The 12,534-nt window shown below is 29.5% G+C and overlaps 1 protein-coding gene across 2 annotated transcripts in view; it reads left to right on the top strand.

The window, feature by feature from the left end:
• Positions 1-12,534, top strand: part of LOC129966046 (5-hydroxytryptamine receptor-like) — a 257,650-nt gene that overhangs the window by 138,868 nt on the left and 106,248 nt on the right. The window lies entirely within an intron of this gene.

The following is a 12,534-nucleotide window of genomic DNA, read 5'->3' as shown; positions in this document are numbered from 1 at the left end:
GCAAAAAAAGTTTTAAAGAAATTTTAAAAATCAGGAAACATTTTCATGATAATTTAATTGGTGTATCATTGAAAGGACAATTTTAAAAATTTTAAAGCTGTGTAAAATTTATTTGTAAGCAATAATATTTTCGGAAGCTAGCATGGAAAAATGTCCCAATTCAATTTAAATTCCATTAATTAAAATTTCAAAACCTCACTCCTACTGCACTTTTCTACCATGAAATGTATATAGTGTGTGCCAAGTTTGTAGTCCAATGTCAAACAGTCTGGTTTGTGGAATGCCGACACTCACAAATACGTCCAAGTACACTCGCTTCTATTTTTATTATTAGTAATTGCAAGCGCTGTTAACAAATTTTTCATTATTTTTTTATGCGTACCAATTCGATACTCAGACACATGTTTTCATTCTTCTTCAAAAGTAATAAATTAACGTTATAGGATTGTTCGGGGATGTACAGTGACTGAATTCCAACAAGCTGAATAATTGAAAAAGAAACAACTATTCCACGAGAGAACACGAAATACATATGCCATGCATTCCATTAAAAATACGGCCGAGGCATAGAGAATTGCACTTGTTGGATTCACACTACAAGCTGACAACAGTGTAGCTAGAAAGATTATTTCAAAATCAAGGTTTTAAAAGAAAACTTTCTCGAAGTGACTGGCTTTAACTCTGATCTATTTATATAAAAGAGTAAAATTTTCTATAAAAATTTCTTAATTCCGAGTCCTAAAAGAATTTTCACCTGTATTTCTGCCTTTTCAAGAATCTTCATTTTTATTGCTAGAATTCTATCTTTTTTTTTAAGTTTCCACGGTGTCTATATTGTGTCCTAACATCCATTTTGCAGTCATTAAAAATCTGTGTAAATCTGTCTTTTAAGTGGTAAGATTATCATGTAGAAAGGTTATAGTTCAGATTTTTAACATTATGTAAGCACTGGTCCCTAAAGACTTATGTTTTTGAAAAGAGTGGAATATTTCTAATTTAAGTCTTGAGCGCAACTCTCAGGTTACGTGAATTCATTTCCATCTGAGGTAATTCATGACGTATATTGCCGTCTGGATGACAACCGATATCATTGACAAGAAGTGACATTTGCAATGACGGGTTAAGTCATATTATTCTCTCTTGGGATAAATGGAGTAGTATCCACACAGGGTGGAAGACGTAGACGTATTCAATCGAGGAAATTGTTCTCTAAGTAGGATGGAAAGTCAATAGTATATGCAAGATGTATATATACCCTTAGTTGATAAAGTGAAGTTAGGAAAGTGATCGTATGATTAATGGAATTATTAGTCAATTGAAAATTGGCACTGTTGGAAGATGAAAAGTAGAATTAGGAATTAAGGTATATCAAAATTGCGATAATAGTCCAGGAATATGTTTTCATTGAATACTTCTTTTAGAAATGGATACTGCTAATTGGTCGTATTTCAAATAATTACATATCTTTGGATTGAAATAAACAATACATAAAGATGCGTTTAGAATTGATAATAACTGTTTAATATTACTTTTAAATAACCACAAAAACATCAAAGACACGAAAGCTTTGTTTCAATTTATATAGATGGCATTTAAGTAGCTCTTTTCTCCTTGAATTCTTAACTATATAAATTAATTTTAAAATGTCTGTGCTTACAGTACTAGTGTTTGAAAGTTCGCGTACCGTTATGTACACTTATATTTTCCTAAATGATCTAGAGTTCATAAAAATTGGATATATTTTCTTTGTTGAGTTTATACAGTAATCTTATGAATGTTTTCTTTGCTTGTTGTTGTTGTTTCTTATGGCACTTGCCATAGGCAAGCCCGCTGTTCGAAGACAGCGGATTTAAGCCTAGGGGGGGGGCACCTCTTGTTTCTATAGTAGCGCCATCTAGGGCCAAGAGAACGACTTAGCTACACACACGTCACAGCCCTTTTTACGGGGCGGACTTCATTCTCGCATTTCATTCACTCATCCACAGTTTAGACCTGAATCAGAGAACGATCACCCCTGATCCAGTACCCCCAGTGGTATTACTCTCGACATGGAGGACTTTGTGACCACGACAGATTTAACGCGCGTCAGCCACCAAGCACGCGGGGAATCTTCGGCCGGCGGGGTTCGAACTCGCAACCTAAGGGACGCGAATCCGACGCTCTACCAACCAGGCTATACCGGCCTTTTCTTTGTTTAAATTATATCAACAATAGGGTATGGATTTTATAATCTGAATTGATTATTTTTTAAGCATTTTAATAATATAGTAAAAATTCCTTGAATAAACATAATCCATTTTTTTTGAACGAATCTTCAACTCTGAAATATTCGAAAAATTTTACATATGCTGCTGATGCTTCATTTTTTCTGAAAATTAAGATATTGAAATAATTTCCGAATAAATTGCTTTGACACGCATTTGTCAGATATAGGCCTTCAGATGTACATTTGATCACTATAAAGTTTTGGAGACAAAAATTCAAAGAGAAAAGGAGCGCATATTTTTAACACTCAGTTATGACTTTTCTGACAAAGCATGCCATATGCAGTTACAAGAAGTCGACATGCTTGTTATATGGACATGTAAAACTCAATTTATACAAATAAAGTGTTTCAAATATAATTAAAACAGAAAAGAAAGACCCAATAAGGACATAAAGACAGCAGGCATTCTTCAGAATTATAAATATTACTATGACACCTTATATTTCGAAAATATTATTTGCCATTCCATATCAATATTATTGAATTCACAACACAAACAAGAATATCCCATCACTTATGACGTAGTCAATCCTTTTTCGCTTCGTCAAATGCCACGCTTGATTACAGTCATCAGTACTCCCTATAGGAATAATATTTACGTTTGACAAGATTGGAGCATCTCCACAATCTGTTCCAAAGACAATTCATTGATCATTGACATACTCCACTTATCGCAGGATTTTCCAGCTCAGGTAACTCATAAGAATTGAATTCATAGATATTGCTCTTTAGATGACATCTAATAATACGTCGTTGGCACATTGATATTTTTAACGACAGCTTAACTTGTCTGTCTATAATATCTGTATTTTCCTCTGTCCATAAGTAATATTGTTTCCGACGGTGAATCCCTTTTCCTAACAGTCTTCATGTTCATTTTATCGTAAAACAGTAATTATTAAACAAAAGGGCAATTAATTAAGTTAGGATACAGCAGAAGGATAATATTCAAAAGTAAATTTGTTTTAAAATACATGCGTTTTTCATAGATATTGAGTTCTTCTTTGTGTAACTAAAATATTTAAGTAATTATAGGAAGATACATGTGCGATTAAAATAATAGTTTAATTTGATTTGTACTTTCCGGTGATTTAATTATTAATTTCTATCTAATAATTATTTAATCTGCAAAGTTACTTCCGTTTTTATTTATAAGAGGCGCTTATGTGGTTTCGTAGCCCGGATACATTTTTCTTACACAATATAAAGAATATATATATATAAAGGAACAATCTATACATAATACAAAAAATAGTTTTATATAAATATTATATTTCATAATGTATATTTAAAAATAACTGAAACATGAAATTATATTATACATAAACATATACGACCTTATCTTCTAAAGAACTTAATACTAAACACATTTATTTTCTGAGGTAAGAAAATGAGGGGGGTGGGTGTTCTGGAAATGCTTGTATTCAGCTTACAAATGTCTTGAATGTAACTACTTTGAAGTTGGAATTTCTTTACACAAAAATTTATTTAAAAAAAATATATTAACTGTTTCGGATTCCGGCGGCCCGAGGTGGGTCTTATGGGTTAAATTTATCTAAAAGGCTTTGATAAATCGAAATTTTTAATAATATTATTAAAGAGTTTCTGTTATAGAACAAAGGACTGCTTATGATAAATTAGTTTTCACAATATTTTATTCTGTTTATTTTAAATTTCGTCACAAAAACCATTCTAAATTGAACCATTTTTGAACATTTCTAATTGCATTGTAAATTGTGGGATTTATGTATGATGTTGAAACACAAAACCTTAAAAAAAATTATCTTTTAAGATTTATTAAAAATATTGAATGAATTATTTTATTCTTATTTGAATTTACCAGAAAACTTTCAATATAATAAATTGTTTAATATTCTACAGTGTGTCGAGGTTTACAAACATCGTTTTAGCCTGGTAAGGTACACCAAAGTATACCTAGAGAAGTTCGAATCGCACAATAATGTTGGTGAATATTATTTTGACGAAGTTTTGCCGAATATAATTTTTAAAAGCACTCTAAGAGTTCTCTTTATTTCAGTTTTTGTCTTATTTAGGGATGAAATTCTTTAAAAAGGATGCAATCCAGATTCGTCATAATAATGTTTAGTTATTTATATAATTTCCATGCAGTAATAAACAATGTGGCGCAGAAAAAGGCGAATGATTGGCTCATAATTGTTAGAGATCATCTCTTCAAACCAAATCTGTTGTCTTCTAATCGGATAACTGCAAATTACGGGATATTTTTGACAAACTTTACCGCAATAGGACAGAGAACACGTTATGATAATAATCCGAATTTTGGTACAGTATAAGTACGAAGGGGTCCCTAACTATTTCAGTCTTTACGTTTGTGAACTTGAAGATATCGCATTTGGTCACTAGTGGATCAGAAACGGTAGTATACGCATTGACCATCTTGACCTATCACATTTTCATTACGTCTTCTTGATGTATATGAATTTGAACCCACTAATAGTAAAATTTAAATGATTACAAGTTTTACAATAATTTCAAGGAATATCCGAAACATGCCCAGATTCTTAAAAAATGGTCAACCTACAATTGCTGAGCATGTAAGGGCTGTATCCAAAATTATGGACGACCATACAAAAACTTATTTTCATAGTTTTATGTAGTTAATTTTTATTTCTATAGACTATACAGATTGTTATATTTATAAACTACATATTCACCATATTTATGTCCGTTTGTTTTTTGTGTCGTCTATGTAAATTATTGCATGCACTTATTTCTGTTGTATGATTCAAAGTTGCCCTCATCTTTGAAAATGTAAATCATTAATTATGTACATCCTTGTATACGCATGTCGATATTTTAATTTTTGGACCTTACTTTTGTGCTTCAAAGATTGATTTATGCCTTTTCTATTCAAAATTGAGTATGAATAAAAACATGAAATTAAATTATTATTGCCTGCGTCCTGGCATAGGGGTAGCGCGTCTTCCCTGTGATCTGGGCGTCCTGGGTTCGAGTCTCGGTTCGGGCATGGTTGTTCTTCATCTGTTCTATCTGCGAGATGTGTGAATGTGCCCCTCCCCTATAAAAAGGGGTTGTGAATGTGATGCGTGAATAGCTAAGACTTTCTCTTGGCCCTAGGTGGCGCTACTAAAACAAGAGACGTTCCTTTGGCTTAAAATCGAGCGAGTTTGTCCAAGATAAGTGCCATTAGAAGCAACAACAACCACAAATTATTATTACATTTGCGTTATATACAGAATGCTTCTCTTACAATCACTGTAAAAAATCTTCATAAATATTTCTTAAGTAAATATTATAAAGCCAATACATAAGGATATATATTTTATTTTTCAAACTTATTTCTGAATTTGCGCACTTTTTTTTAAATTTCTTCTAAGAGTAACTGATCGTTAAATAATAAATCGGAAAATACAAACTATATTATATTTTTGAAAATCTATGAATAATATATATGCTATTTATATCAGTATCTTGAGGCGTCCATTTTTTAATGATTCTATCTCACTAAGAGGCGAGACAAAAAAGATGTGTATATTTCCGAAATTTATTTTATTGTTAAATGTAAACATCTCTTCCTTTTTTAAACTCATCTTAACGCATGCGCAAAAGCGCGGAAGATTTTAGAATCGATTGGCAAACGATAAATAGATAGAATATGTAAACAAAAATACAATATATAAACAGAAAATATATATATAAAAATAGAAAAAAAATATATATTTTTTAAGAACTCCTCGTCTACTTTTCCTTCAATAAACATATATAGTTTCAGTTCAAGTACCCAAACTTTATTTTTTAAATATTGAATATTCCTACATTAAGGTGTGTGTACACACTTGAAACTTCAAAAATCGTTCAAAATATCGAATATTTTTTTATTGCTTAATAATGTTCCCTTAGCTTTCAACCGATACCAAGATGTTGTCACTATTCGAAATATTTCTTGAGTTATAATTATTTTTCTTGAGGTGTTTTCAATAGAAACTCTACTTACGTTTTATTTTAAATCTCATTTTATGAAGAATGATATTTTCCCACTATGTTGCTTCATTCAAACAGTTATAACTCAACAAGAAATTAACTAAATAAAATTATTTATATATCAAAATAATCTGTATTAAATAGCGGATGTTTTGTGCCTCAATCAAATTTATATTTATAGAAATAAATTTTTAATAGCTGTTTAAAAGTTAAAATGACAGAAAAAATCTCGCTTTTTCTATTCATCGTTGATGAAAAAATTGTTAAAAAAAAAACTATATATTTTTATAACTTCATTGAGGCAGACAACATGAAGACTAATAGTAGGCATCATTTCCAACTAGAATTGTGTCTGTACAAATTGGAATTTAAGATGTCATGTTTCAAAAAATATGCTAATTAGCTCGTTAAATATTATTTAATGAATTAATAATTAGTGTAATATGGTTTTTTCTCATTTAAATGAGTTTAAACATATATTAATGACCTACTGTGAAAAAACTGGATTTTTAAACTTAAAATTAAAAAAAAAATCTTCTAGTGTGTACGTACACCTTAAATTTCTAAATTGCTGAGCCTACCAAATTTTATTCTTAATTCGTACAATAAAGCCCTCTCCTTATCTCAACTCCATATGGGAGATACATTCCATTTCGACCCAATAAATCCTGCCTTCATCCATCAAATGATGCACTTGATCACAATCATCATTCCCCAGCAGGGGCAGGATTCACCTTTTGACAAGATTCGGGCGTCCCTGTATTCTGTTCTAAACACAAATCTCAGATTATCGATGTCGCCTACTTGTCATAGGACTTTCCAGCTCAGGTAACTCATACGAGAATTGAATTCGCTGAGATTGTCGTCCGGATGACATTCGATAACGTCGTCGTTGGCATGCTGCGCCATTTGCAAAGACGGTTTAACTCGAGCTGCTCGATTAGGATGAATGAAGTGGCTTCCACACATCAGGTAATGCGGATTTCTAGGACGAAATCGCTCTCCTAACAGCATGCATATTCAGTTTGTTGGTGAATTGAGATTAGGAAAACGACCGGAAGATTGGTGCAATGAGTGGACAATATAGAATTGGACTGGGAGAGAATTAATATGAAATTAAAGGAGATTTAAAGTATGCCGTTTAAGGAATATTCCTGTCGTGCACGGAATTATACTGTTTATCGAATTATTGCATGAAGGTAGTTATCTATAATTCTATAAGGGACGTCTACATTATCGATTTGATATTAATGAGATTTTAATAGCCTTTTCATCATTTAAGTATTAATAAATTTAAAAAAAAATATTGTTTAAACTGATTGGTGCAATTTTGTTGTTGAATTTTTATAGGTACTATTTGTAATTATCTTTCCTACAATATATAAATCTTTATGTAGAAAACTGTAGGCCTTTTTTTTTATTTAACATTCTTATGGCGCTTTCCTTCAAATAAAATTGTACTTAATTATCATTTTTTGCGACAAGATTTTAAAAATTTTAAATGATTGCTTTTTTGGTAAGTACATAGAATTTTTTTTTAATATTCAGAAATTTTTGTTTAAATAATAATTTAATAGTATTTTTAATCGTAAATGACTATAATGTTTCTACACATTGCCGATTTTTAGGGAATTTACATGCGTTTTACTCTGTTCAGTTCATTTATATCAACATCCCGCTTTAAAGCAACGCTAGGGGCATTTTGGGATATACCGTGTTATTTTGAACAGCTGTCAGATGATGAGAACGACACCGGAGCCTGTAGCCCTTCTTTGATAATCCGATAAATCTTATTATATTAATCTCTAAGCTTCTGAACCACACCAGGGGAACGTTTGGCCCAATGGATTTAATGTGCACCAGAGCAGCTTACACAAAGGTTCTTCGGTGAAACCGGGTCTCTTGCCGGAAACCCTCTGATTCCGAAGTTGCAATCTTACCAACAGCCCATTACTCTCTCTTATGATTTTAGGATTGTTTAAAGTTATTTTCTATCAACTGTTATATTAACTATTTTTACAACTGATTACATTCTGAATGTACTTATTCATTTTTTTCTATCAACTGTTATATTAACTATTTTTACAACTGATTACATTCTGAATGTACTTATTCATTTTTTTCTATCAACTGTTATATTAACTATTTTTACAACTGATTACATTCTGAATGTACTTATTCATTTTTTTCTATCAACTGTTATATTAACTATTTTTACAACTGATTACATTCTGAATGTACTTATTCATTTTTTTCTATCAACTGTTATATTAACTATTTTTACAACTGATTACATTCTGAATGTACTTATTCATTTTTTTCTATCAACTGTTATATTAACTATTTTTACAACTGATTACATTCTGAATGTACTTATCCATTTTTATCAAAATCTAACAAATTTATCTAGAATATATCCTTTTTACTAAACACAATACAGTTCGTTTCAATATTTTCCTAAATTTCGGATAACATAATATCATACAGCATTTATTTTTTTTTTCGTGTGAATGTGATTTGGAATATCTAACTAATATATTTTTTAAATATTTTTTATAAATAGTATTTAAATTAAATTTTACTAATTTTTATAAATAGAATACAAAATTCGGTTTTTACCACCGGAGTTGCAAATGTTACATCTGAAGTAAAGTATTCTTAGATTAAATAACTCCGTGTGTATTTTGACGATTATTCAGTCCAGTCGATTATTTTAATCAATCGATTATTTTAATTAACCTTCCGTTTCAAAAGCTTCATTAGGGTTATTTGGAATGACCTTTTAGCTTAAAACCCTTGTTGTTCGATAAGGATGACATCTGAGTTAGATTCTTCCCTTCAGTGTCCCACACCATCAGGAGGGCGCTTGAACTCGAAGGTATTTAATGCTCCTCATCACTGTATACATGATAAATCCTTCGTTGAATTGGATTTCCGGCCCTTGGGAAGCAGAAACTCAACCACCAAATCACTTTGGATTCATTGTGAGAGGAATTTATAGGAACCATAATAACAACTTATAATGAGATGTTCGTTGCACAAGTTACATTATATGATCTATTTTACACAAAAACATTACTTAAGGGTTACATATTTGAAAAATGTGCATAGTTTGAGCTGTATGGCAACGTTTAATTTATCTTCATATCTTAATTAAATGATAATAATGTTCCTTTGCGATGCATGGTTTATTTTCATCTTACTCTTAATCAAGAATAAGCCTTCTTTGAATAGATTTAAAACCTGCAGAATTTGAAAAAAATAATCTTATATAATTTAAATAATAGCTCAAAAATTAATTTTATTGTTAATAGCAAATAAATAGACTAAAAAAATTGTTTTATCCAGTTGCAGGATTTTGACATATTGACAGGATGAATAAAAAAAAAAAAAAATACATGCCATATATATTTTTTTTTACCTCCATATAATTTTATAATGGTACTATTACTCTTTACCAGTTTGAAAATTTTCTGACTGATATTCATTTCTTTTATTTTATTTCCTAGGGCTCTTAATTTTTAAGCAGCATTTCAAAGAAAAAGATACACAAATGTTTTTAGATGGGAAAAAGCTATAAAAATTATATATTGCAATAAAACGCACTACAAAAATTCTGATTCTGTCATATGTCACCAATTTTATATCTCATATTAAACATGATCTCCATTAATGATTTTAGTTGAAAGATTTATCCTTATATATTCCCACCGCCAAATGAGTAAGGCTTCGTTTTTTTTTCTTCCAACAGAAATTTGGCTAGGGTTAACGTTTTTCGGCGGATTATTTCAAACGATTCTGTTTATTTTCTTAATGTTTTATGCATTTAAAATTAAACATTGTTAATTAATCCATGTTTCAGATTCATTCTGAAGTACTTTTGAACTAAAATGACACAGAATAAAGGAAATTAAAAATGTATAATCTGCATAGCTTTACCCCAACTGGCGTAGAAAAATTCACGCATTTGCGTTACCGTAATTGGCGAAGAAAATTCACGCATGCGCATTCTGTTCCGATTGTTGCCATGACAACCATTATCAACGGACGATTTAAATTATTTTTAGGTTAGTTGCATGCTTTTGTAAGTAAATTGTATTTATGTTAGTTATATATTTTTTGTATATGCTTATAGTTTTAAGTACATCGTTTTTTAAGTAGTTTTTTTTAACCTGTTTTCAATGATTTAAATTATTTTTAGGTTAGTTGCATGCTTTTGTAAGTAAATTGTATTTATGTTAGTTATATATATTTTTGTATATGCTTATAGATTTAAGTACATCGTTTTTTAAGTAGTTTTTTTAAACCTGTTTTCGACCGATTATTTTAAACGATTCATTTTATTTTCTTAGTGTTTGATGCATTTAAAATTAAACATTGTTAATTAATCGATCTGTTCATGATGAATCTGAGAAAATTTTGTTGACAAATTCTTGAGATAATACATAAATTAAGAAAGATATTCTTTAGTGCCCATAAAGTTTAAACGCTCAGTGACTCTATTATCAGTAATCATATTATTAAAAAAAATGCTTTGTTTCAGTAAAAAATATTATTATATTAATTGCAGATTAATCATTTACACTTTAATTTAATGTAAAGCATAAATTCTACGGGAGCTAACAGAAAATTAGAGAGATACAGATTACGTTATGACTGAAGGTCTTTATAATATTATGAGTGAATTGAAATTTGAAATTTTGAAATATTTTTATGAAGAAGCTATTAAAGTAGGAATTACATAAAATATTTAACTATTAAAATTTTAACGAGCCTTAAGATTGGGGAACCGGCTGGTCGCCAAAGGCGGCTAGTTAAAAAATAATAATTATAATACAGCAAGATTTTCTAACAATTTCTGTAATGGAAAGAATAAACTTTTTATAAGATGGATGGATATATAATGTAATTTATGACGATAATGCATATATAATACAGTTAAACAAAAATATATAGAAAACTATTATATCGATACAGAACAAATTCTGGAGAAATCATTGAAACCATTATTCTCTCTTTATCTCTATCACTCCGTAATTACTTTATTTGTTACCTATTTTCCAAGACACTAAATCGCCAATATTTGCACGTATCTTCCTTTTATATCACAAGCAAATTCCAATGAAATATTTCCCATCATTTTCAACAAAACAAACGCTTCTAATTTTATTTAGGTCGAAACAAAGAATTATTTAATTTCAATGGAAATATTTATTATGTAATGAGATTTATTCTCTCGTATATTGCATTTTATTTAAAATGTAAGAAAATCGACAAATAGAAGTTCTCTTCTATAAATAATAGATATTGAAAGCAACGCAATTTCGCATTCTTTTTTTTTAATATTCATCTTTTCGCGCACACGATAATAATACACTGTTAAACTTATTTATAGCTTGACAGAATCATTGATTTTCTAGAAAAGCTAGAGAGCTTCGGAAAAAGAATCACATTTAATAGTAAACATTAAGAGCATAATAAATTTGTCTTATTTCCAATTCTACTATTTGTTGAAAGAAAATTAAATATTTAGTTTTTGAAATAGTTTATATATCTTCATAATGAAACAAGGGGTTAGCAAGATCACCGTTTTGAATATTTATATTCGAGATGTTTCTTTTTTCGAAATGTCACTATACATTCCTTTGTTGTATTTCGTAAAACCGTATGGAAAATAATGTCGTCTGAATTTGTTTACGATACTGATATTTATTGCGCGTTAGTGGAATATGTTATACTAATTTATGTTACGTTCCCAGTTTACGTTTCTCTTTATATGTTAATATAGTAAAGAAATAAGGAACGGATTTATATAATAGTTTAAAGAACTACTAATAATGTTTAGATCGATTTATGTCAATAATATATATTTTTTACTTGTCTTATGTTTATACTTAGAACGTTCAAACTATTACATAAGAAATAATAGAATACTTAATTCTGATATTTATTTTTAAAATTAAGGAACAAAAAGGCTAAAAGAAATGTCAAAAAAAGTTTGATTTTTATTTTATTCCTTCTTTTTTCCTCTTATTCTATTGTTTTGCATTCAAATTTCAGACTGTACTTTTTATATTTGAATTTCCATTTATGGTTACAAATGGAAAATGCCTTCCTGTAGGACAAACTCTCTAAGTTTTTCTGCATCCTTTTTGATTTAATAATGGTCAGGATTTTTTTCCTATTTTTTCTTCAACTTTCATATGTTCTTGTACATTTTATCTTTATTTATATAATATAGCAGTGCCTGTAATAAACCTTTTCAATTTATTTTTACAAAAGTA

Source organism: Argiope bruennichi, chromosome 4 (assembly GCF_947563725.1).
Source record: "Argiope bruennichi chromosome 4, qqArgBrue1.1, whole genome shotgun sequence".
Lineage (NCBI taxonomy): Eukaryota > Metazoa > Arthropoda > Arachnida > Araneae > Araneidae > Argiope > Argiope bruennichi.
This window is presented reverse-complemented; position numbering and strand designations above follow the sequence as displayed.